Source organism: Palaemon carinicauda, chromosome 3 (assembly GCF_036898095.1).
Source record: "Palaemon carinicauda isolate YSFRI2023 chromosome 3, ASM3689809v2, whole genome shotgun sequence".
Classification (NCBI taxonomy): domain Eukaryota; kingdom Metazoa; phylum Arthropoda; class Malacostraca; order Decapoda; family Palaemonidae; genus Palaemon; species Palaemon carinicauda.
Genome location: NC_090727.1, coordinates 151,121,270 through 151,146,446, shown reverse-complemented (window position 1 = coordinate 151,146,446; position 25,177 = coordinate 151,121,270). Strand labels below are relative to the sequence as shown.

The 25,177-nt window shown below is 46.0% G+C and overlaps 1 protein-coding gene and 2 pseudogenes across 2 annotated transcripts in view; 1 reads left to right on the top strand and 2 right to left on the bottom strand.

Annotated features, from left to right (window-relative positions):
- The window catches only part of LOC137638641 (cholesterol transporter ABCA5-like), a 269,061-nt gene that overhangs the window by 222,296 nt on the left and 21,588 nt on the right, over positions 1–25,177 (top strand). The window lies entirely within an intron of this gene.
- LOC137638875 (uncharacterized) lies at positions 11,986–15,515 on the bottom strand (annotated as a pseudogene).
- On the bottom strand, positions 16,461–24,375 carry LOC137638874 (uncharacterized; annotated as a pseudogene).

Genomic DNA, 25,177 nt, shown 5'->3' with positions numbered 1-25,177 from the left:
GATATTCTTAGCCATGTCAGTTTTGTAGCATGTTTCCTCTGATACTCGGAGGCTTCCCTGTTATCATGTTTGTTTACCTTAATTATTTATGATTTTCTTTACATGGTGTTGTTTCTCTCCCCTCATTAAATTAGTTATTGTTGGGCTTGGAAGGCATTCTCTGGTACATTTTCACCCGGCGCCACAGATCGACCCAGAAAAGGGATTTTGACGAAGGAAAAATCTATTTCTGGGGAGAGACCTGTGGCGCCCGGTGAAACCCTTCCCCCTTTATTTTACACGATCCCACCCTTTCCTTTCCAAGCCGTCATGACCATTACAGAAGGATGTTGTTCAGATGGCGCTCGCGTCGTGGCGTGGGTGGTGCGGCGATGGGGGTGTGTCTAGGGCCGTTGTATCGGCCCATCCCTTTGACGAAGGAATTAACTAAATGGAAGACAACCTGTGAATAGTGGATTTCACGCGCCTTTGCTTTATACACGACACCCAAAAGGTGCTCGCGCGAGGGTTGTAACCTCAGCATTCCATGCTTTTATCTTTCTCTGGTATAATTGGAAGGTTTTATCAGAAAAGACATACAAGAAGGACTTTTCACCGGGCGCCACAGGTCTCTCCCCAGAAATAGATTTTTCCTTCGTCAAAATCCCTTTATTCCTTCATGTATACAAACCTATTGTCCTTGGATGGGTGACAGCTTGGGAACACCAGATGCTGTTAGCAATTACCGCAAAGACCGAGTTTGGTAGCGGGATCCTAATGTCCCATCTCTAGCTAAATCAAGCATTTTTAAACAAATTATTTTTAATTTAGGAAATGTTATTTCATATTGTAGATGATCTTCAAGATTTTTTGTTAGTGGTGGGGTATCAGCTCAGCTGGCAGGTTACATCTTCTTTTCACTCTGGATAATAGTATGTTTGCATTTGTTTACAAGCTAGGCCTCTTGTTCATCACTGGTTTACTTTAATGTGGCAACTCTCTACACTCAGGTTTTTATTACCATTGCAAGTCGGGCTGTAAAGAAAAAAAAAAGGTCCCATTATAATGGATGATCTTTACAGTATTTAGTTAAGAATTATAGTTAATAATAATTAAATGTTAATTCCTTATTCAAATGCATGAATATCCCTCGGCTGTTAAATCCCTCGGGAGTTGCTGTTAGATATGGTTGAAATTACGACCATTAGCCTCAGCATGTGCACAACACTAAAATTCCAGGTGTAAAGAGAATCAGTGATAGGCTTATAACGTTTTTAATGTACAATCTGATGCAATTTTTTCGTAAAAATAAAGTGTGCAGACAACCATTCTATTTTTTCAACTATATAGCTTATATTGTACTTTCAATTCCTTAATTTTGTGGTGAATGCAATCAATAACTTATTTTTGGCTAACTCAAAAATCAACTTAGTTCTAGATTCAGAGTAATATTTCAGGCCCAGTTTCACAGACAGCCTGTGAATAGTGGTTTTCACACGCCCCTGATGTACACACGACACTCACGAGGTGCTCGCGCGAGGGTAGTAACCTCTGCATTCCATGCTTTTATTTTTCTCTGGTATATTTGGAAGATTTATATCAGAAAAAGTAGAAAGAAGGACTTTTTCACCGGGTGTCACAGGTCTCTCCCCAGAAATAGATTTTTCCTTCGTCAAAATCCATTTTATTTTCATTTACTTCAGTGAACAAGCTGGTAATAGAAACAGTTGCATTACTTGTATTAAAATTCATCCCTACCTCCAAAATTATGGAAGTTGGCTATATGAACATCACTTATTTCTTATTTCTATGTTCACTTGATGTTCATAAACATGATGCCAACCCTCCTCCCCACTGACCTGTAGTATCAAGAGGAGGAATAATGTCTACTTCTAAATTGAAAAATATATTTTCATGCTACAACCTGGACTTCGTACCACTTACCACAAGAGGGTTTTATTTCTTTGTTAAGGACATGTATTGGGTGAAGTGAAAGAAAATGGGAAAATTTTTTAGATTTTAAAAATTTTATGGGTAAGAGTCGATTAACCGGGGGCTTCTGGAGAAGAAGCCATATTAACAACAGGCGAGTATAGAAATAAATTTTTTCATTAAAATTATAATTGTTTCAACATAGATACAAACCCTCCGCTATTTATAGGGTATACTTTTGGCGCAGCTGAAAGACGAGCCATGATAATTTCAGTGAGGGATAACTACCCCAACCGCTAGTTAGCGGGTAGGGGGTGGGGTAGACTGGCTACCCCGCTCACTCAAACCTCTCGGCTGAGTAACCACTTTACTTTATGGCTCGGTAGAGGACGGACATGCTGCCCTTCTCTCCTGCAAAGACTTGTCTTGATTGTTTTTCTGTTTTATTTTTTTTCTTATGTGTTTTCATTTATCTTACATATGTATGAGTGTATATATGTATAAATGGAAATATACGTTGGTAGATACTTGTAACTTTGCTGTTGACAACGTATCCGACTGCCTCCGCTGTAAGGGAGTTGTCATTGCCGCCCTCCCTGCGATTGTTGATCGGCAGGTTCTTAACAGTGCCGTGTGTTTGTTTCATTACTGAATTAAGGTGTATAAGAGTTCAACTCCCTTTCGAGGAATTATCTTACAAGGAAGGTGACTTATTCCCTGAATAGTGTATTTTGTGCATCGGAACATGAATTGTAACTGATGACAATTTCCTTTTTTCACAGGTAGCAGCGACGTAGAACACAAGGCCGAGTGCTACAGCCGCCCTGTTCGTTATCCTGTGCTCCATGTGGTAGCTCGTAAGCTGCCCTCGTTACGAGGTAGCATTCGCTGTCAACCTTCAACTTGATGTTCTTCCTTCGAGGGGAACTTCTCTCTCTTTCTCACGAGGAGAGAGACAGAGATAGTGGTTTTTTTTTTTTTACGCCTATGCTTTTTTCCCATAGAGCTGGGAGAAAGCTTTACTTAGGCTATGTCCTCTTGCGGGAGGACTTCTCTCTCGTTCGAGAGAGAGATTTTTACGCCTACGCTTTTTTCCCATAGAGCTGGGAGAAAGCTTGCCTTAGGCAATATCCTCCTTCGTGAGGACTTCTCTCAAGTTCGCGAGAGAGTTTCTTACGCCTACGCTTTTTTCCCATAGAGCTGGGAGAAAGCTTGTTTTAGGCGATGTCCTTCTTCGGGAGGACTTCACTCTCGTTCGCGAGAGATATTATTAAGCCTAAGCTTTTTTCCCATAGAGCTGGGAGAATGCTTGTCTTTGGCGATGTCCTCCTTCGGGAGGACTTCTCCCTCGTTCGCGAAAGAGAGATTTTACGCCTGCGCTTTATTCCTATAGAGCTGGGAGAAAGCATGTCTTAGGCAATCTCCTTTGAGAGAACTTCCCTCTCGTTCACGAGAAATAACTTGTAGGAGCTTGCTGATCCACCAGCAGCGGTGGCAGAGCTTTCTCCGAAGCAGGTTATCCCTTCGGGGGAACGAGGCTCTCGTCCTCGAGAGAAGACCGCCTCTGGGCATCGGCGGTTCCCTGTTACGCTTATGGTACTCCTTCAGGGGCGGAGCGAGAGCCTTATTTTAAGCGATATTCTCCTTCGGGAGAATCTTTAGACCTGCTGGTTCCCCTTGATCCTTCGGGGTCTTGTTACGATCACCCTTTGGGCTGGCGTGATCGTTGAGCCTTCGGGCTCTCGTCATGTTGATCCTGTGGGTTCTCATGACAGTAGGAGTCCTTTGGGACTCCGCTCGAAACCTTCGGGTTTCAGTTACGCTGAACCTTCGTGCTCTCGTAACGATGGTAACGTTGAGCCTTCAGGAACTTGTGCCATCAATCACGCTGAGCTTTCGGGGTTCCTTGGGGTCTCGTAACATTAGTTATGCAGAACCCTTGGGCTCTCGTAACTTTAGTCACTGACACTTCGGTGTTTTGTGACAGGGAAACTTCGGTTTCTCGTTACGGTGACCCTTCGGGGTCTCGTAACATTAGTTACGCAGAACCCTTGGGCTCTCGTAACTTTAGTCTCTCCAACACTTCAGTGTTTAGTGACAGGGGAACTTCGGTTTCTCGTTGCGGTGACCCTATGGGGTTTCGCAACACAGGCTATGTTAGGCCTATGGTCTCTCGTGCCCTTAATCACGCTGACCCTTCAGGGTCTCACAACGCAGTTCACGCCGAGCTTTTGGGTTCTCAGGATCATAGCCATACAGTACTTTTATGACAAAGTTTGAGGACTCGTTGTGTTGACCGTTCGCGCTCACACAACACAGGCTATCGTGAACCTTTGGGTGAACGTAGTAGTGAGTACTCTCGCCACACTGAGAGCTCTCGCGCGCAAATTGGCGCTCACGACCAGCTTGGCTTGCATGACAAAATTGGCGCGCACGACCAATTTGGCAGGTACGACCGGATTACCGTGCACAACCAAATTGGCAGGCACGATCAATGTGGCGCACGCACGACCAAATTGGTGCACACAGCTGATCTGGCGCGTACAGCCGATGGTAGCGCGCACGACCAAGTTGGCGCGCGGGAGCACCTGGGCGCACGCAATCAGTTGGGGTGCGCGAACAACTCTTATGATAGTTTTACGAACTCTCGTTGCGCTCAGTGTTCTCGAGTGCACAAGAGTTTTGCTCTCATGACAAGAGTTTTCGAGCTCTCGTCCCGTGAATTGTTCGCGCACCCATCGTCATCAAGAGTTTTGCTCTTATGACAGAGGGATGGCTGCTGCCTGGGGATTTGCAAATCTCTACAGGTAACTGTGACACAGTTCCTTTGGGTCCTGGTCACGTAGCACGATTCCTGAAAATTCCATCAGGAATCGGCGACGGAGTTCCTGCTGGTTCTCGGCACAACGTCCCTTAAGGTCATGGGAGGGGAATCCGCAAATGGATTCTGAACCCCTGGGTTCTCATCCGAATCTCTGTTTCCGCGATCCAGAGTTTTTTCTGGGGACTCTGTGGTCGACCTCCCCCCCCAACTTTCCTGTAACCAGACATACGGCATTTACGTTCTGCCTCCTTATAGGCATTTTTTCTATTCCCCCGATCGGAAGTCTTAGTCTCCTACAAAGGCTTTGGCTGGAAACTTCTCATAAGCATATCTGTTCCTTAGTAGGGAACATTTTATATAAATACTAGGTTACTGGTCGGAGACGGAGAAGTACGAACGTTTTTTGTCCAAAGTTGGAGAAACCTCCGTTACAAACGTTTACGTTTTCAACGTTCTCCAACTGAGTTCTGGACACGACTTTTATGTCGAACTACGCATGTATGCTTGTCATGCTCACAGTTCGGTGTTGCTACTCCGTAGTAGACTTATGCTCTTTATCCACCCAACAATAGATTGAAGATACGTCTCAATCCCCTCTTGGGTTTGGTTGGACGAGTTCGGTGGTTACCGTACAGTCTCTTGTCCGGAAAGCGATCTCTATGGAAATTCGCAATTATAACATAAGCTGTACTGATTAACTGGTTTGTATCAGTTTTATTTGGCCAACCACACTGGTTTAGTGGCAGTTGGAGGGAGAACAGGCCGTTCCCCTTCGTTGCAGGAACGTGCAAATAGTTACACGTCTCGACATCATCTCGAGATGTGTTTATTGCTATGCACTCCCCCCCTCACCGCTAGACAATCCACGGATGATGGGTGGCAGACGAGAGCTGCAAAGAGGCCTGTCTTCTCGTCTTCCCTCTGGATCTGATGCTCTCTTTAATGCATCAAAAGAGAGGGGGGGGGGGCATATGCCGCACCATTCCAGCCTCGTCCATTGGCCCGATTCTGAAAGGTACCAGCATTCACCTCTCTTAAGAGAACCATCTGGCAGTATGAGACCTTAGATGGACAGAGAACAACTAGTTGCCCCCCATCTGCTTGCGTCATTCCTGGTACAGGAATGTGCTTGCAAAACCACCCAGATAGTGGGCTCCTAGTGTCTTGGAATCATCTTGTATCCAACAAAGTCTTAACTTGTGAGGTCCCAGACTGTGGTTATGCTCGCAGCGGCCCTGATCTTCAGGCTCCCACTCGACCGTTCCCCAGTCCCGGAACACCAGGCGTTCAAACAAGATGTATTCCAAGATCGGTGGGGCGGCCTAGAGGTGTGCCTTGTTGTTTTTCCCCCCCATTCGGTCTGGTGAAAAAGTCCTCAGCCAAGTCAGGATAAGCAAGAAAGTCTTATCAATGACTCCAATAGCTTCGCTATGGCATCCCACAGAATGGTTCCCAGACCTTCTGCAGCCCCTGACGGAGCTCCAATAGCCTCGCTATGGCAACCCGCAGAATGGTTCCCGGACCTTCTACAGCTCCTGACGGAGTTCCGAGGGATCTTCCTCCACGGCACGATCTTCCAAGCAGCCACATGCTAACACTTTCCTAAGCCGTAGCTTTGCTTCGACTTCACACCTGGGACGATCCTACACCACCCCTCTCAGAGAGGCCTTTCGCAACAAGTTACGGAAAAGATGTATAGGCTCCTCAGACACTTTTCAGCATTGGTCTTCCAGGCGAAGTGTTTGGTCCTTTCTGACTGATGTCGTAGAAGGGGATTCTCTCCCATCAATGCCTTTACTTATACAAGTGTGAGATAACTTGTCTCCCATCGGATCTCAACCTCTTCCTGGGAACTCGGTTCGGGTCCTACAGTCTCTGAAGCCCCCTCTCTACGAACCTTATGCCCAGCAGCAGATCGCTTCCTTACATGGAAGACGGCCTTTCTACTCACTTGGGCTTTTGACCAAGAGAGTTAGTGTGTTGTATGATCCATCTTCTGATGTCTCCTACCCTAGGAGACGGGGAGAAGTAATCCTCAGCGGCGTCCCTGAGTGGATTGCCAAGACTCAAAATCCGAGTGTGCTGTACCCTAGGTGCAGCCCATTTCGAATAAAGTGTCTTCGTTCGGTAACCGAAAACCCATCAACTGGGGTTTTACCCAGTGAGAAGTCTGCAGGGTTACCTTAAAAGAACGATACCAGCTCGCCCCCGTTTGTCGGCACTGTTGACCAGCAATGGGAAGGTCAAGAGGAGGACCTCAAGTATTTCCTTCCCTTCTGGGAACGGAAGGCAATTGAGGTTACTCTCAATCTAGACTCTCCTCCATCCTAAGACCCAGACCTCGTAACGTCAGTGGCGTAGCTACGTCCCTGGCGTTCAAGAAACTACTCTGTGGTGTATACTTTTAAGTGGGCATGTGGAAGCGTTAATCTACCTTCACGGCCCACTACCTGCAAAGACGTAATCCACAAGAACATGGAGACCTTTTCCATTGGTCCTGTGGTGGTCGCACAACAAATGGTCTAAACACCTCCAGGCTCCTTGATGGACAAGTAGCAGAGGGTTGAGGGCTGAGGCTACCCAGGTTAGTCTGGGGTGAATGAGTAAGAATGCCTGGCTCCTTTCTTCCTTTCACCTTCTCCCCTTTGGGGAAAACAGCTCCGCAAGCCTCAGCATAGCTGACCTCACCTGGCTGCAGGTAAGATCCATTTCCCTTGTGCCTCCTAAGTATAGAAGATTACTTGGTTACGTCCCCAATACCTTTTAGAGGGAGGGTATTGGGTAAGTCTTTAAGAACAATAGGTTCTGTACTCGAGTTCCTATGCTAAAGACAAGCCACACTATTAGTTCCACTCACACACAAGCTTCTGCAGGCCGCTATCAGTGCATTATCATATCGGCACTTGATTTTAGCGAGGGTAGGGTCCCATCTACTATCGATCACAGATCGAAATAGAGAGGACCCCGGGTCATGACCAAGGCCAGTTGGTAAGGGGACTTCCTCCCTCCTAAGAGTAAGTCACCCTATAAATTAGCGGAGGGATTGTATCTACGTCAGAACAAATAACAAATTTGCAAGTAATTTGTATTTTTCCTAGTATACAAACCTGGAGCTATTTATACAAATTGGCCTGCCACCCTGTCCCCCGAGAAGTCCTGCCATAAAGCAAAGTGGTTACTCAGCCGAGAGGTGTGAGTGAGCGGGGTAGCCAGTCTACCCCACCCCCCACCCGCTAACTAGTGGATGGGGTAGTTATCCCTCACTAAAATTATTATGACTCGTCTTTCAGCTGCGCCGAAAGTATACCCTATAAATAGCTCCAGGTTTGTATACTAGGAAAAATACAAATTACTTAAAAAATTGTTATTTTTGTTTATAAAATTATCATTCAAATGGTTTTTAAATGAAAAAAATTGGTTGAGAAACAAAACAGTTTATTGTTTGATGTAACCCTTAAATACCATTGTTATAATAGGGTATAGTTGCACTCCTTTAAAACAGGAAAGTATCTTGGATTAGATTTATCTTCAAAGGTTATTATCCCATCTCCAGTGGTGTTGAAATGCATCTTCCACTGCTGCAACTCGAGAACAATACACCGAAGTTTGTTGTTTAGGCGAGTGACAAATGTCCAGGGTTGGGGAGCCCAAAATTTAAAAGACTGTTCGCCACTTGAGGAAGCAAAGACTATTCTGAACCAACTGTTGTCCCCAGTCGGCTCACATTGTATGTCACATTACTCCTCCCTGGAATAAAGCGAGCTGAAAGAAAGACTGCATTTATGTGAGTCCAGTGGTCTATTCCAGCTTACATAACAAATGGGATACTGAGCCTCCTTCCTTTCTTGATGTAGGTCATTACTATGGAGTTGTCGCTCATCAACACCAGATTGCCCCCCTGAAAAGTGTAGTAATGCTAGATATGGTGCTTTCATCTCTAGGTAATTGATGTGGAAGGTCTTGCCTCCTGTGACCATATCCCTGAAATCTGTTGTCTTTGATGATGGGTTCCCAATCCTTGGTGAGAGGCATCTCGGAGCACTTCCGCTCAGGCTGCAGGAGAGTTTGATGTCTGTAACTACTGGTTCTTTAGATTTCCACTGCAATGAGCATATTGGGAGCTGCTGTCGTTTTTTTATTGCTGCAGCTACTTCAGTTAGAGGAAAAAGAGTGTGTGTGGGGGGGGATGACAACATTTGAGTTGCGCAAATAGAATGCGTCTCGGGGCGATAACTGTTTAGAGCACTTGGGCAAAACTGTCAGACAAGTTAACTTGTTTGATGCAAAAGAAACTCTATAAGTTCTTAGCCGTACATCTGGACAATTCTTCAAATTGTTTTACTATATCTGGGACACATGGTAGCTACCTCCATGTTTTGCATCTCGATGACAAATAGGTGGAGGGAAGGTTAGCTAGCTTGTCATTAGGTATGCCTGGAACAAGGGCTGTAACATCGAAGTTAATGGGTAGAGAGCTAAGGTACACTTCTATCAACATAAAACTTTCTTCAATGAGATAGTGCCAAAGAAGGTAACTTGGACGATCAACTATATTGTATGGAGTTTTCACTAGCAAAGACCAGTTTGTTAAGTAGGTCGAGCGTGTCACGAGCTTGGTTTGACACAGACACATCGAACGTATTATCTGCCGTGGGATTCTGGAAGAATAGCATCGATAGCGCAGCGCCTGGTAGTGTCTTGGGGCTGAGTGGGTCTCCAAAACAGTCTAGTCAAGGCTCATAATCTTGAGAAAATGACTCTTCTTCGATCCGAAGGCCGCAAGCTCAAGAGGGTTTACACCAGCGATGCTTAGAGTAGGCTCAGCCGAGTCGTCAATAACTATCATGGACGAAGTGGAAGGGGTAGGCTCTACTTTGGATTTACACGGCTAGGTTCCTGTTTGGGGATAATGTTAGCGGTTTTCTCTTTCCAGCACATTCTTGTGCTCACATCTATAGTTAGAACATTGAGATGACAAATAGATTGGATGGAGCCTTGATCACTTTTGAATACAATTTTCTGTCCATGTAGGGCTGAGACTGAACAGCAAGGGACTTTTTGTCCGAGTTTGATTCCTGTAAGGACTAAGATTTATTGGGTGAACTCCACCTAGAATGCTTGGACCTGGAAGCAGAATAATAGGGCGGATTCCACCTACCTTCACACAGAATCGTCTTGTGCCGAGCGTAGTAAGCCTCCTACGATCGAGTGCCGGGAATATCCTTCGGCACGAGCGAAGCATACCTCTCTCTGGTTAATTTCCGAGTTTAAGACCAACGTTATCAAACAAAGGAGATGAGGGTTCTCTCTTGGAGGAATTTGAAATTCACCCAAGGGAGAGGAAAGATGCGACGACTTTACCCAAGAACTAGTGTTTTACAGATGAACATCAGATTCCAGGGGAACAGTCTTCCGTCTTGACCGCTACTACAAGAACTGGGCATTGCAGACTCCCCCTAAGAGCCCACTCAGCTTCTAAGAGAAATCCTGTTGACGACCCTCACCCTGCCGAGCTACTATGGATGTTAGCTCGGGAGAGGAAGAAACCTTTGACGATGGTTCAGAAAATTTGGATGGAACGCTCCTAGCTTCCGCCAGTCTGAAGCTCACTCTTTCGGAACAAAAAGATGCCGACCAAATTTTTTTGCAAGTTCTGGCGTGCATTAGAAAGGTGAACAACCTGGAGGAGGATATGGTCCTAGACCAGTTTTCAGGCGTGCCCCAAGACTCACCAGATCCAAGGTAACCCTACCATGGGGAAGGGGGTCAAGGCAGCAAAGAAGAGAGCATATACCCAAGTGGCAGGTTCTTCTTGCTTTCTTCGATCGGTGGATTCCTCCAGGTTACTTCCTCCACCTTACATAAGGCAGAGAAAGTACTACGAGGGAGTGGGAGACGACCCTTCCCCTTCCACTGCATCCATCCAGTGATCGTATCCTTGACCCAGTCTTTTTAGGAAAGACTGACAACGCTGCCCGTCCAGTCTCTGCTGTGGATGCGGCCAATATGGAACAGGCTGCAAAGTGTGCCTTGCAATCCACTTCATGGCTGGACTATTGGCTAGGCACGGTTGGCTGTCTTATCAAGAACGATGACTTCTCCACTCCAGGGAGACTTAGTTCTCTTTTCTTCTCTCAGGTGTGAGGACTCTTGACTTCTTGAGAGAGAATGTGGTTGACTAATTGGTTAACTGGGTCTTGAGGCAACGAGAAGCTGTTGTCTCAAGATCTCAGAGACAGATACCGAAGAGAGAGGCAATGAGATGCCCCAATGGATGGACCTGCCCTGTTTAACGGAGAAGGGTCAGCCAAGAAACTCTCCTCTAACGGGTTGTCTCCTCTCGCTCTTACCAGCAGGCACCTCCAAGGCAGAGGCAACCTCCCCCAAAAGAATGGCAGGACTCGAAACCTCCCTTTCGACTCGGAGGACGTAAGGGGAAAGGCAAGAAATCCCAGCGAGGTTACCCACGCCAGGGAGGGCAATCCCTCGACCAATCCACTGGTAGAGGGATGCCTAATGAGCAGATGGCAGAGGTAGATGGACTACAGAGCCAACCCCTGGCATCACGACTTCCATATTAAGAATGGGGTACATTGTTCCTTTCATCGACTCTCCCTCTCCACTGACTCAAAATCCAACAACAACGAGGCCTTATGCCAAGAGATTGGAAAAGGACTAGGCCCTAGGGGCCAAAGTCAGGACCATGCTAGAGAAGGATGCTCTCCCGAAGGTTCCAGGAGGGTCCCCAGGCTTTTACAGTCTCTTGTTTCTAGTAGACAAGACTTCTGGAAGCTGGAGACCCATTTTAGACCTCTCAGCCCTGAATGAGTTTTTCTTACAGACTCCATTCAAAATGGAGACAACTCAAAGATGGTCAGACAGGCTATCAGACCGAACAACTTCATAATCTCTTTAGACCTGAAAGATGCGTACTTCCAGATCCTAATCCATTGTCATCAAGGGAGTGTGGTCGCCTCTCTTTCTCTAGCAACTAATGGTGGAGTAATTGATACTGCAGTGTAGAATTCACTAACTATTTATTTGTTGTGATCAAACCTGGTGACATGAACAATATGCAATATGTTATCGATCAAACATAAATGTATCAGACAATGAATAACACAATGATTTGTATATAGATCGTTATAGACTTCTCTAAACAATTGTTATTATGTTAACACATTAGGGTACACAATTGTGTACAACATTATACATACACAATGCAGTTTTGTGGTAGTTTTGGAGATTGCTCTAAGGTGTGAATTCTCGTTGACAACTACGTTATACATTCATGATAGAGATGTGTTTGTGGTCAGCCCATCAATGGCTTGATTCTTTTCCTATGGTGGTGTTCAACATGTGTTAAGGCTAAAGGTTAATGTGCCCGGGATGAACGCTTCCATACTCTAGATGTAAGCACATTACTATCGCTAGCTTTTACCTCAGTTTATTTTAGTTCTCTTTCTTATCCTACATTCACTATTATGGCGAATACACTCCCCCACGTTGGGCATACGATGCCCAATTTCTCACCACTGGTTCTAGTTACTTTAAGTGTTTTAGGTCAAATTCAAGCAGGCACAGTTTCACGATTGGTCTGATAAGTGTTCCAGTGGAGGTACGTACATGTACCCTCCTTACAAGCCCATCACAACCCGATATGACCTTTGAAACGCGGCCCAACTTCCAACAATTTCGTGGGAGATTGGGACAATGAGTACTAGGTCATCAACCTGGAAATTCCGAGTAGACAATGTTGCGTTGTCGCAACCGAAGTGTTTGCAGGTACAATGTTCTCTACCTGTGCCAAAATCTATCGGCCAGAAGTTGTGCATGTTTCCAACGACGACGTAGGGCTTCTGCAGACATTAGCTGGTACCTTGGAGGACTGCTCCCTTCCTGAGACTTCAGGATGTGATTTGGTGTTAACGCCTCAAGGTCCGAAGGGGAGTTCTAAAGTGCAGTGAGCGGACGATTGTTCAATGTTGCCTCAACCTCACAAAACAATGTTTGAAGTCGGCTGGCATCAATTTTTTGTGTCCCAATACTGGCGGAAAGGATTTTACATACTGAGCGGATTTGCCGCTCCCATACACCTCCCATGTGCGATGCCTTCGGAGGTTGAAAACTCCACTCAATGCCACGTTGTGCCAGTTGTTTGTTGATCTTGTTATTTGTCTGCCAAGAATCAAAAGCCATCCTTAGCTCCTTGCGGGCCCTCACAAAATTTGAGCCCATGTCTGAGTAAATTTTTTCTGGAGTAATTCTTCGGGATATAATGCGGCCCAGAGCACGGAGAAATTCATCTGAGTCCAGAGTGTAACATTTCAATATGGACAGCCCTCGTATTGAAGCATGTGAATAAAACATCCAGACCTCTTCACAGTCTTTCGTATGTGTAGTCAGGAAGGGCCCAAAACACTCCAATCCAGTGAATATGAAGGGAGGTCTGTCTGCTGTAATATGTTCTACTGGAAGGTCTGCTTGTCTTTGCGGGGCTGGTTTACTGTTCACCCTGCGGCAAATGATGCATGCTCGGAGAACGTTGTCAATGGTTGAGCGCCCTGCTATGATCCAATAATGACACCGTAATGTAACCATTGTATGCACACGGCCTGAATGACCTGCTAGAAAGACATGTGCATCTAGCGCCAGAAAGGTAGTGATGTGGCGACGTTTTGGCAAGAGGATTGGACCCAATGTGCCACTTGGGTCATGTTTGTGTGGGATACCACCTCCTAACCGTATGATCCCCCGCTCATCAAGATAGGGTTCTAGCCTGTAGATTGAGCTTTGGCTTGTTAATTTCCCCAACCGCAGCACGGCTATGTCATCTCCAAAGCTGTATTGCTGGATGGCCCTTATAATACGCTCCCTTGCAACTTGAATCTCTTAACACTGTGAGTTGCAGGTTGGTGGGGGTGTGCCTTTCCAAATCTGAGCCAGTAATAGAATTTTAGGATCCAAGCTACAGCACGTTGAAGGGCGTACCAAGATGAGTAATAGTGAAAGAGTTTGTTATCTTTGTTGGTTGGTTGTGTGCATGTGTTATCATAGTGAAAGTTTCTTTCTTGACTCCAGGGTTGTCAAATGGTGCCTCCAAAACGACCGGCTGTGCTGGGCAACAGGTCTAAGGTTGCTTTAGAAAATTGGCTCCATATCTCCATCTTTCACCAGCAAGCACCTCCGGGGCTGTCAATCCCCTCGTGGCATCATTTTGTTCTGAACTAACATGCCGACATTTTTCTGGCTTGGAGCACCTATGAATCGTGCCTAATCGATTAGCAATGAAAGTTTGGAATCGACGTTTAGTACTCTTAATGTACTGCAGAACTATTGGACTATCTGACCAAAACCTGGAGTGTTGAACTGGTTGTTTTAGCTCCCTCCTTATCTTACATCTGAGCAGCCAAAACTGCGGCCCACAATACTAGACGTACAATAGATAACGTCCTAATTGGTGCTAACCTTGTGCGTGCTAAAATCATGATACTATATATTTGTCCATCTTCGTGTTTCACACGTATGTAGGACACAGGCATATGCAGCTTGAGAGGCATCACAGAAATGATGTAATTCTCTCTCGTCCTTCTCACTGAGGTCTTCTGGCATGTATTGGCGAAGAATGGCTAGTCCTTCTAAGGCTTCTAGCTCCAAGAGCCATGTAACCCATCTTAACTTATTTTCTGGGGTGAGATTATGGACCCATCCAACCTTTCGTCGGACTTCATCTTGAAAGATTATCTGTGCTCTTACTGTGAAGGGCGCTAATGCACCCGAAGGGTCATAGACAGAACTCATAATGCTCAGGATCCCTCTTCGGGTGAAAGGGGTAGACGTACGGATTTTCAATGCATCGCTGTCGAGGTCCCACAGTACTCCTAGTGCCCTGTCTATGGATAGACTTCCCTTAAGAAGTTCAACATTTTTCACAGCTACATTTCTCTCTGCAGGGGGAATGGAGATCACATTCCTGGAGTTGCTCATCCATTTAGTTGGACGAAATCCACCCTTTTTTAGAACTATTCGCAATTCATGAGCTAGTTTAATGGCCATTCCTCCAATTGAGTGGAGAGAAGCAGGTCATCAACATAGAAGTTAGAATCTGCTTCCTTTGCCGCATCATTCCAGTTGCTTTCAAGTGTATTTTTTAATGAAAGGTGACCACGCTCCTCCAAATAGATGGACAGTCATACGATAGTGCCTGGTTTTCTTTTCAAGATCTCCTTGTGGCCACCAAAGAAATCGGAGCATCTCGGTCCGTCAGAGTCACAAAAACTTGATGATACATGGCCTCTATGTCAGCTGCTATTGCTACCTTTCCTTCTCTAAATCTGATGAGGATCCCCAGTAAATCATTCATCATATCTGGCCCTTGCATGACTTGGCTGTTCAATGATACTCCCTTGAATGGGGCAGCGCAGTCGAAAACCACTCTGGGTTTGTCCGGCTTGTTCATATTAAATACTGGATGATGTGGGAGATACCATCCCTTCCTGGGGGCTACTGAATGATCTGCTGGTTCTGTGTATCCTTTTTATCAAATCATCCATTTCCTTTGCATATCGTAGCCGCATTTTTTCATTACATTGTAACCGTGACTGACTTGCTTCTCGAGAGTTTCATCCCTTCTGTTGAGGAAAATTGTTTCATCAACAAATGTTCCCAAACTTGTCACTTCGCTGCTGTATTTTTTCATAGGACCGTCTACCGTCCACCCTATCCTGGTTTGGATGGCATACGATTCTCCATCCCGACCTCTTCTAATCTCCAAAGGCATTGTCAATGAAGGGGCGTCTTGTCCGATTAGTACTTTGATAGTTAATTGGGCTGTGTGGCTTTGTTTTAATGCCAGTGTCCTTAAATAAGGCCAACTTTGAAGTTAATTTTTTGAAGCCGTCATATGTTGCAAATTTTTAGGGAATGAGTCTAGAATCATGATGTCAGTGATTTGTGTGGGGCTAGTTTTCCTTGCAAATAATCCCTGTGTCATGATGCCTGCTTTTTCAGTGTCTTCATCATTCTGTTGTACTAGAGTAGTGATCCTTGTCTCGCCTCGACGTCCATGGAGGCCTAAGGTTTTGGGTATTCTTCTTGAGCAGAAAGACCTAGTGGTGGCTGTATCTAATAAAGTGGAAGTCTGCATACTGGTTCCAATTGACTTGTCTGGATGTGATACAACTACTGGAATAGTAAGCAGTGCCACTCTATGGTCCCTTTTTGGTGACACCTGATCTTGGTCTGTCATATAGACTCGCGCCTCTTGTCGTCACTTTTCTGATTTGGTTAGTTTCTCTAACCCTGTCTTCCTTGCTTATCCCTTTGAGTTTCTTCATGGATCCACCTGGAGCGAAGGTGGATGGACTGTATCAAGGATGACCTTCGATCAAAGGGATTAACCAGTGATGAAGTGTGGGACATAGGTTGATGAAGAACGCTGGCCAGAAACATCGACCCCACATAAAAGTGGGAAAAGATGCAGACGAAGAAGAGGAGGAGCTTTGCATTCTTTTGATTTGTGATTGGGCTTCGTGCAATTTAGGCACCTCTTGAATGTCCACAGGATCGACTTGCGATCTGCGGCTGTTACACTCCGAAATAAGGGGCACGCTGACAAGGGGCGAGAGTCATTACATGATGGACATTTTTCTCACTTCCACCTTTCAACTGATGTTGTTTGTGTTGCTAACCCAACCCCAATTTTCAGTTGTTCCTTTGGCCTCTTTTATTCTTTTGCACGATGTACAAGGTTCTGATTGTTGCCCGTGTTGTCTGTAGCCTCTTCAAGCCGGTCCCATTCTGCATATCTCCTTGCTGACTTCACTTCTTCCTTGAAAAAAGTCTCGAATGTCTTCCAGGGATAATTCGTCTTTACCTTTGGTATTCAGAGAAATCTTAAATTGTAAATTTTCATCCATTCTTTTGATGATGTTGAATATTAAGGTTTGGTTATGAAAATTTTCCTTTAAGTTAAAGGATTCTGCGAACATGGTGAATGCGAGTACCTTGGTCATAGGTTTTGATAGCTGGATGGTCCTTAAATAATATCATTGGTCCCCTAGCAAGGTTGTGGGCAGATTTGGCAATGTACAGTATTCTGATTCATCACCAAACTTTTCTTCTAATAGTTTCAAAGCATGTTTGAGACACACGTCAGCAGTTAACCTATTGCATGCTGCTAATTTGGTTTGTAGTTCTGGGCTGCATGCATTGGACAATGCATTGAATTCGTGTGCATCCGTTACGTTGTTTCCTTTATAAATATGTTATTTTTATTAATAAAATAAATTTTTGAATATACTTACCCGATAATCATGTAGCTGTCAACTCCGTTGCCCGACAGAATTCTATGGAGGGATACGCCAGCTATCACAATACTAGAAGGGGGTGTATTTACCAGCGCCACCTGTGGCCAGGTACTCAAGTACTTCTTGTTGACACCTCCTCAATTATTCCTCGGTCCACTGGTTCTCTATGGGGAGGAAGGGAGGGTCGATTAAATCATGATTATCGGGTAAGTATATTCAAAAATTTATTTTATTAATAAAAATAACATTTTTCAATATTAAACTTACCCGATAATCATGTAGCTGATTCACACCCAGGGGGGTGGGTGAAAACCAGTGTACAAGATTAAAGGATAGCTAAGTATCCCATATTTCATATAATCAGTTATCCACAATAACAATGAAATAATAAGTACCTGGTAAGGAAGTCGACTTGAACCGTTACTCTGCCTTTAATAAGATCGTCTTCCTTACTGAGCGCAGCGTTCCTCTTGGGAGGCTGAATCAACTCAAAGGTGCTAAAGTATACAGGGCTGCAACCCATACTAAAGGACCTCATCACAACCTTTAACCTTGGCGCTTCTCGAGAAAGAATTGACCACCCGCCAAATCAACAAGGATGTGGAAGGCTTCTTAGCCGACCGTACAACCCATAAAAAGTATTCAAGAGAAAGGTTAAAAAGTTATGGGATTATGGGAATGTAGTGGCTGAGCCCTCGCCTACTACTGCATTCGTTGCTACGAATGGACCCAGGGTGTAGCAGTACTCGTAAAGAGACTGGACATCTTTGAGATAGAATGATGCGAACACTGACTTGTTTCTCCAATAGGTTGCATCCATAACACTCTGCAGAGAACGGTTCTGTTTGAAGGCCACTGAAGTAGCCACAGCTCTCACTTCATGTGTCCTTACCTTCAGCAAAGCAAGGTCTTCTTCCTTCAGATGAGAATTTGCTTCTCTAATCAGAAGCCTGATGTAGTAAGAAACTGAGTTCTTAGACATTGGTAGAGAAGGCTTCTTGATAGCACACCATAAGGCTTCTGATTGTCCTCGTAATGGTTTTGACCTTCTTAGATAGTACTTAAGAGCTCTAACTGGGCAAAGTACTCTCTCCAGTTCGTTCCCCACCATGTTGGACAGGCTTGGGATCTCGAACGACTTAGGCCAAGGACGGGAAGGAAGCTCGTTTTTAGCCAAAAAAACGAGCTGCAAGGAACATGTAGCCGTTTCAGATGTGAAACCTATGTTCCTGCTGAAGGCGTGGATCTCACTTACTCTTTTACCTGTTGCTAAGCACACGAGGAAAAGAGTTTTTAATGTGAGGTCCTTAAAAGAGGCTGATTGGAGCGGTTCAAATCCTGATGACATTAGGAACCTTAGGACCACGTCTAGATTCCAGCCTGGAGTGGACAACCGACGTTCCTTTGAGGTCTCAAAAGACCTAAGGAGGTCCTGTAGATCTTTGTTGTAGGAAAGATCCAAGCCTCTGTGGCGGAAAACCGCTGCCAACAAACTTCTGTAACCCTTGATCGTAGGAGCTGATAGGGATCTTACGTTCCTTAGATGTAACAGGAAGTCAGCAATCTGGGTTACATTGGTACTGGTTGAGGAAAACTGCATTGGCCTTGCACCAGCTTCGGAAGACTTCCCATTAAGACTGATAGACTCTGAGAGTGGATGTCGTCCTTGCTCTGGCAATCGCTCTGGCTGCCTCCTTCGGAAAGCCTCTAGCTCTTGAGAGTCTTTCGATAGTCTGAAGGCAGTCAGACGAAGAGCGTGGAGGTTGGGTGTACCTTCTTTACGTGAGGTTGACGCAGAAGGTCCACTCTAGGAGGAAGAGTCCTGGGAACGTCGACCAGCCATTGCAGTACCTCAGTGAACCATTCTCTCGCGGGCCAGAGGGGAGCAACCAACGTCAGCCGTGTCCCTTTGTGAGAGGCGAACTTCTGAAGTACCCTGTTGACAATCTTGAACGGCGGGAATGCATACAGGTTGAGATGGGACCAATCCAGCAGAAAGGCATCCACGCGAACTGCTGCTGGGTCTGGAATCGGAGAACAATACAAGAGGAGCCTCTTGGTCATCAAGGTAGCGAATAGATCTATGGTTGGCTGACCCCACAGGGCCCAAAGTCTGCTGCAAACATTCTTGTGAAGGGTCCACTCTGTGGGGAAGACCTGACCCTTCCGGCTGAGGCGATCTGCCATGACATTCATATCGCCCTGAATGAGCCTCGTTACCAGCGTGAGCTTTCGATCTTTTGACCAAATGAGGAGGTCCCTTGCGATCTCGAACAACTTCCTCGAATGAGTCCCTCCCTGCTTGGAGATGTAAGCCAAGGCTGTGGTGTAGTCGGAGTTCACCTCCACCACCTTGTTAAGCTGGAGGGACTTGAAGTTTATCAAGGCCAAATGAACTGCCAACAACTCCTTGCAATAGATGTGAAGTGTCCTTTGCTCCTGATTCCATGTTCCCGAGCATTCCTGTCCGTCCAGTGTCGCACCCCAGCCCGTGTCCGATGCGTCCGAGAAGAGACGGTGGTCGGAGGTCTGAACAGCCAAAGGTAGACCTTCCTTGAGAAGAATGCTGTTCTTCCACCACGTTAGAGTAGACCTCATCTCTTCGGAAACAGGAACTGAGCCCGTCTCTAGCGTCATGTCCTTTATCCAGTGAGCAGCTAGATGATACTGAAGGGGGCGGAGGTGGAGTCTCCCTAACTCGATGAACAGGGCCAGCGATGAAAGTGTCCCTGTTAGACTCATCCACTGCCTGACTAAGCATCGGTTCCTTCTCAGCATGCTCTGGATGCATTCTAGGGCTTGGAAGATCCTTGGGGCCGACGGACAAGTCCGAAAAGCTCGACTCTGAAGATCCATACCCAAGGAGACAATGGTCTGGGATGGAACGAGCTGAGACTCCTCAAAATTGACCAGGAGGCCCAGTTCCTTGGTCAGATCCATAGTCCATTTGAAAATCTCCAGACAGCGACGACTTGAGGGAGCTCTTAAAAGCCAGTCGTCTGACGGAGCCGGACACAAGATCATGATACTGCTGCACAGTCTGTAAACTGTCAATCATGGGCAAGCGAGGAAGTACAGTGACAACCCGAATCTGTCTAGACTGTCTGGGTCGTACAGACAACTCCTTAACGGGTTGCTGAGGTTGCCGCACTGCGTCACAACAAGTCCCTTCTGTTGGTTGTTGAACGTCTTCCCCGTGACACATTGACTTCGTAAACAAAAAATCCTCTAACAAGGACTAAGCTTGGACTGCATGTCATGCAACACAGCTCAAGGTCTATGGGAGCAGGTGTGGTAACAGACGGGATTAGCGGCTGAAGTGTAACCATTACCTTCCCTGTAAGCATGTTATGCTTAAATAAAAGTCCATAAGAGGTTATGCAGCTAAAGGCTCCCTCCAAATGACAGAGTCCTCAAGGGAATATCAGAAGGAGGGAGAAAAGAACTTTCTCATCTACAGGGACCTTATCCTAGAAAAGCTAAGTTCTCTGAGTGAGAGTTCACTGGTGCAAAGCAGCAGACTAGAAGGCAACGTTATGAAACTGCTTGACAGTCTAGTGAGTTGGCAACAACCCAAGATGTGTTGAGAAGCATGCGGTAAGGTATGCAGAGCATGATGTATGCAGAGTATGCTGTATGCAGAGCATGCTGTATGTAGAGCATGTTGTATGCAGAGCATGCTGAATGCAGAGCATGCTGTATGCAGAGCATGCTGAATGCAGAGCATGCTGAATGCTGAGCATGTAGTAAGCAGAGCCTGCTGTAAGCAGAGCCTGCTGAAAGGAAAGCAGAGCGTGTGCATGGCGTTTAACATTTCTCAGAAATTCCATGACCAGTGCTAGAGTGCTTTATGCATGCTTGCATGGGGTTTAAACCATGGTATGCTGAACAGCAGAGTCAGAACGAGCTGGAACAACAATAGTGTGGTTTCCTCTTCAAGACTCCGATGAGGGAACACCTGAGGCTCAGTCTGCAAAGGCTGAATAAAAGACAAGCAGAAGGAAGGCGCATGGGTGGAGGAGGCTGACTCCTAGCATGAGTGGTTGAACCCAAGGGTTGCGCTTGCTGAGCGGTTGGCGGAAGCGGAGTAGCAAGTTCCAGTTCCTGTGGTGTGAGCGGAGCGCGATGAGGAAGAGGCTGCGCAGAACAAGGTAAATGTCTCGCAAGCTGAGGCTCCTGAGGCGCAAGGCTAAGGTGTTGTGGTGCTTGCCTTATGGAGGGTTGAGCTCGCTGCAGCAAGAGCTGAGGAAACTGACTCATGGACGGGAGAGGTTGTTGTACCTCAACCGAGTGTTGCATCACTGGTGGAGCAGCAAGTGGAGGCGGAGGAAGAGAGGTATAATCCTCCTGATCCCAATGTAAAGGTTGCCTTAAGAAAGGCGGAGGCTGAACACCACAGGGAACAGCAAACTCAGCACGTGTCTCAACATCGTACGCCTGGCAGGTGGAACTGCTGGCAGGTGGTACTGCGATCAGGCGGAGCGAGTGTAGGTGGAGGGAGTGTAGGCGGAGGCGGAGGAGCAACACTCTCAGCCCGACACTCACGCATCAAGTCCGAAAGCTGTGCTTGCATGGACTGTAGTAGAGTCCACAACATCATACGCCTGGCAGATGGTACTGTGATCAGGCGGAGCGAGTGTAGGAGGAGGGAGTGGAGGCGGAGGCGGAGGAGCAACACTCTCAGCCCGACACTCACTCATCAAGTCCGAAAGCTGTGCTTGCATGGACTGTAGTAGAGTCCACAACATCGTACGCCTGGCAGATGGTACTGTGATCAGGCGGAGCGAGTGTAGGAGGAGGGAGTGTAGGCGGAGGCGGAGGAGCAACACTCTCAGCCCGACACTCACTCATCAAGTCCGAAAGCTGTGCTTGCATGGACTGTAGTAGAGTTCACAACATCGTACGCCTGGCAGATGGTGCTGCGACCAGGCGGAGCAGGTGCAGGCTGGGCGAGCACAGGCGGAGCAGGTGCAGGCTGGGCGAGCACAGGCGGAGCGAGAACAGGTGGAGGGAGTGTAGGCGGAGGAGGAGGTGCAACACTCTCAGCCCGACACTCACGCATCAAGACCGAAAGTTGTGACTGTATGGACTGCAGTAGAGTTAACTTGGGGTCGGCAGACACTAAGTTCTGCTGAGGTAAAGCCTTAACAGCAGAGATCTGTTGTGGCTGAACCTTACTCCTCTTAGGCGGAGTGTAATCAACTGATGACTGAGGAGAGTCAGAGCTAACCCAATGACTGCATTCGGGTTGTGAACTTTAACTTCGTACGTCTGGCATAGGTCTGGACTTAACGTTTAAGAAGTCTAGAGACCTGAGACCAGCGTTACTCTGCCTTTATTTTCTCCCCTAATCTCTTCTGCAGACGAGCAAAATAAGGGCTCAATCGTCTGCGGGTGGGAGTGACGGTCTCGGTAAGACACGCCCACAACCACCGAGAATACTTCTGTGCGCCGATCAAGGCCTGCTGAACCCTTATGCCCTTCGACATTGCTTCTCCCCTGGGCTTGGGAGCTTGCAAGAGGTCCCGGACTGGGAGGACGACTGGCGCGCACAAAAGTACCCTCACGCACTAATCACTTATCACTTTGATTTCTGTTTGCACTTATTTCACTGAACTCGAAACTTTAAGTGGTTTGTACCTGAAATACGCAATTCTATCCTTTCTCAAAGTTAGTAATTGCGAAAACAGAATTACAATGTAACAGAAAAATCTAATGAAAGATAATTCAGTGGTTGGAAAGAGACTAAACACTAGATCACTCTAGAAACGTTTAGTTTCTTCCCCTAAAGAGACTAGGGAGAAGAGCAAAAAACGATAACGACGTTACTCGTACGCCTGGCAGGCTTGAATGAAACGTTTATCCTCTTTCTCCCTCCGTCTCTATCTCTCTCTCTCTCTCTCTCTCTCTTGACTTAGAACCTGAGAGAAGAGCCCAATCATATATATCGTTAAAACATATTATTGTTAAAGGAAAAAAACTGAAAAGTTCCTTTATTAGGATCAAAACCATTAAGTTAAGAAAGAATGAACAAAACGCTAGACACGGTTACTCTTACTGCAACGTGAAACCGTGAACATCTTTCTCTATCGTAACGATAGAGTGCAAGTTGAACGTTCTGAACGTCAACAACTGCAGAGACAAAACAAAACGTTAGTTCAGCTTTGAAAACAGTACGAGACTGTCAAAGAAAATCTTTCAAACTCTGTGGCGGAAATAGCATAATATGTTAACAGGTAAAACCGAAATGACGGGCTCAAAGTTTATTAACTTCGGTAAAAGACCGCCTACTATTAGGAAGGTCGAATATAAACAAATATAAAAATTAATTTTAATGAGTTTATAATAAAAGGAAGTTAATCGAAGAGGCCTATAAGAGGCGGAGAGATATAAAATAAATCTATAACTTTTGTTAAGCAAAATTAAGAAAGAGAGTCTATACTCTCTTAGACACCAACACTTCCGTCTAAGGGAAGGGTCGGCCATTGAAAAGTGAACGAGAGTTCATACTCTCTCGTCACCAAAATTAATCAAATTAATTCCAAAAGCTAACTAAGCTAATATAGAAGTTTCCAGTAAAGCGACAGCCGAAATCAAAGAGAAATACTTCACCAAAGTCGTGAAAATACTCCAAGAACATAAGCGTATCCCAGAACGTCTTGCCGGAAGCACGACAGAGGAATAATTGAGGAGGTGTCAACAAGAAGTACTTGAGTACCTGGCCACAGGTGGCGCTGGTAAATACACCCCCTTCTAGTATTGTGATAGCTGGCGTATCCCTCCATAGAATTCTGTCGGGCAACGGAGTTGACAGCTACATGATTATCGGGTAAGTTTAATATTGAAAATTGATTAAACATTCTGAGAAAGGCCCCAGTATTCCTCTAAACTAGTTCCGTGGAACTTGGGCAACTTTGATTGGGTCAAGCTCACTGATTCTATAAGGAGTTTGGCCAGGTAATCTTGGTTCTTTTCCGAGCTTGGAGTTTGTGTGTTGGTTTGGTCTCCCAATTTGGCTTGTTCTTCTAGGTGCTGTCTGGGTGTCGTTTGGAAGTCGATTTTCTGGGCTTGCACAGGTCATGCATTGTCACTGAAGTCACTATCATCATCTATAGTTCTTCCCCACTTGCGAACATTTTGCCACTTCCTTGTTTCTTTATTCTTTGCCGATTGAAAGGATTTTACGGGTTCAGGATCGGGTTCACTTTCCATTTCCATTTCCATGCTTCTCCATCGGTTACTTACTGATTGCCCACTACCCTTTCCATTGTGTCGCAAGTGACGATCTTCACTTGATTCCGTGGAGTTGGTGTAGTATTCAATTTTGTACATTGTCCATCTTCTGCGTCAATGTGCACCACTTCTACATCTCGAGTAATGGTCTCTCTCCCATTCTGAAGATTTTGTATCGGACTCAACTTCGTACCTTCTTTTTCTCTTGTTTTGATGTAGGTCATGCCATGTTCCCTTTTCTCTGGAGGATATTACTCGTTTGCCCACCGCGAACTTTGTTTTCTCGTCGTGTCTGTTATTGTCTTTTGATGAGACCACATGTACTTCACGTCATCTTTCCACTTCCCTGAAGGGTGTTGCTTGTTCGTCCCTGAAGGATATCTTCCACGCACCATGTCCTTCGCCGTCCTGTAACAAGGCCATGGATGGATATTTCCTTGTCCCCCAAGGATGTTGTGTGTTCGTTCTTCATTGACGTCTTCCACACTCCATGCCCTTCCCTGTCCTATAACGAGGCCATTGGCATATTGGTATTTCCTTGTCCCTTAAGGATGTTGTTTGTCCGTCCCTCATGGACGTTTTTCACACTCCATGTCCTTTGTCGTCCTGTAACGAGACCATGTGTGCAATGGGTGTTTCCTTGTCCCCCAAGGATGTTGTTTGTCTGTACCTCATGGATGTTTTCCACACCCCTTGTCCTTTGCCGTCCTGTGACGAGATTATGGGTGTCATGGGTTGCATGCACTTCCCTTTGGGCATGCCATGCATCCCTTTCTTTCAGAGATATGATCTTCGCTTCGATTGCCATTCTCCTTTTCTCCAGAAAGTCGATTTGCGCTGAAAATGGGGTTCGCTTACCCTGCAAAGACATGGCATCCTCATCATTACTCTGGAGTGCAGC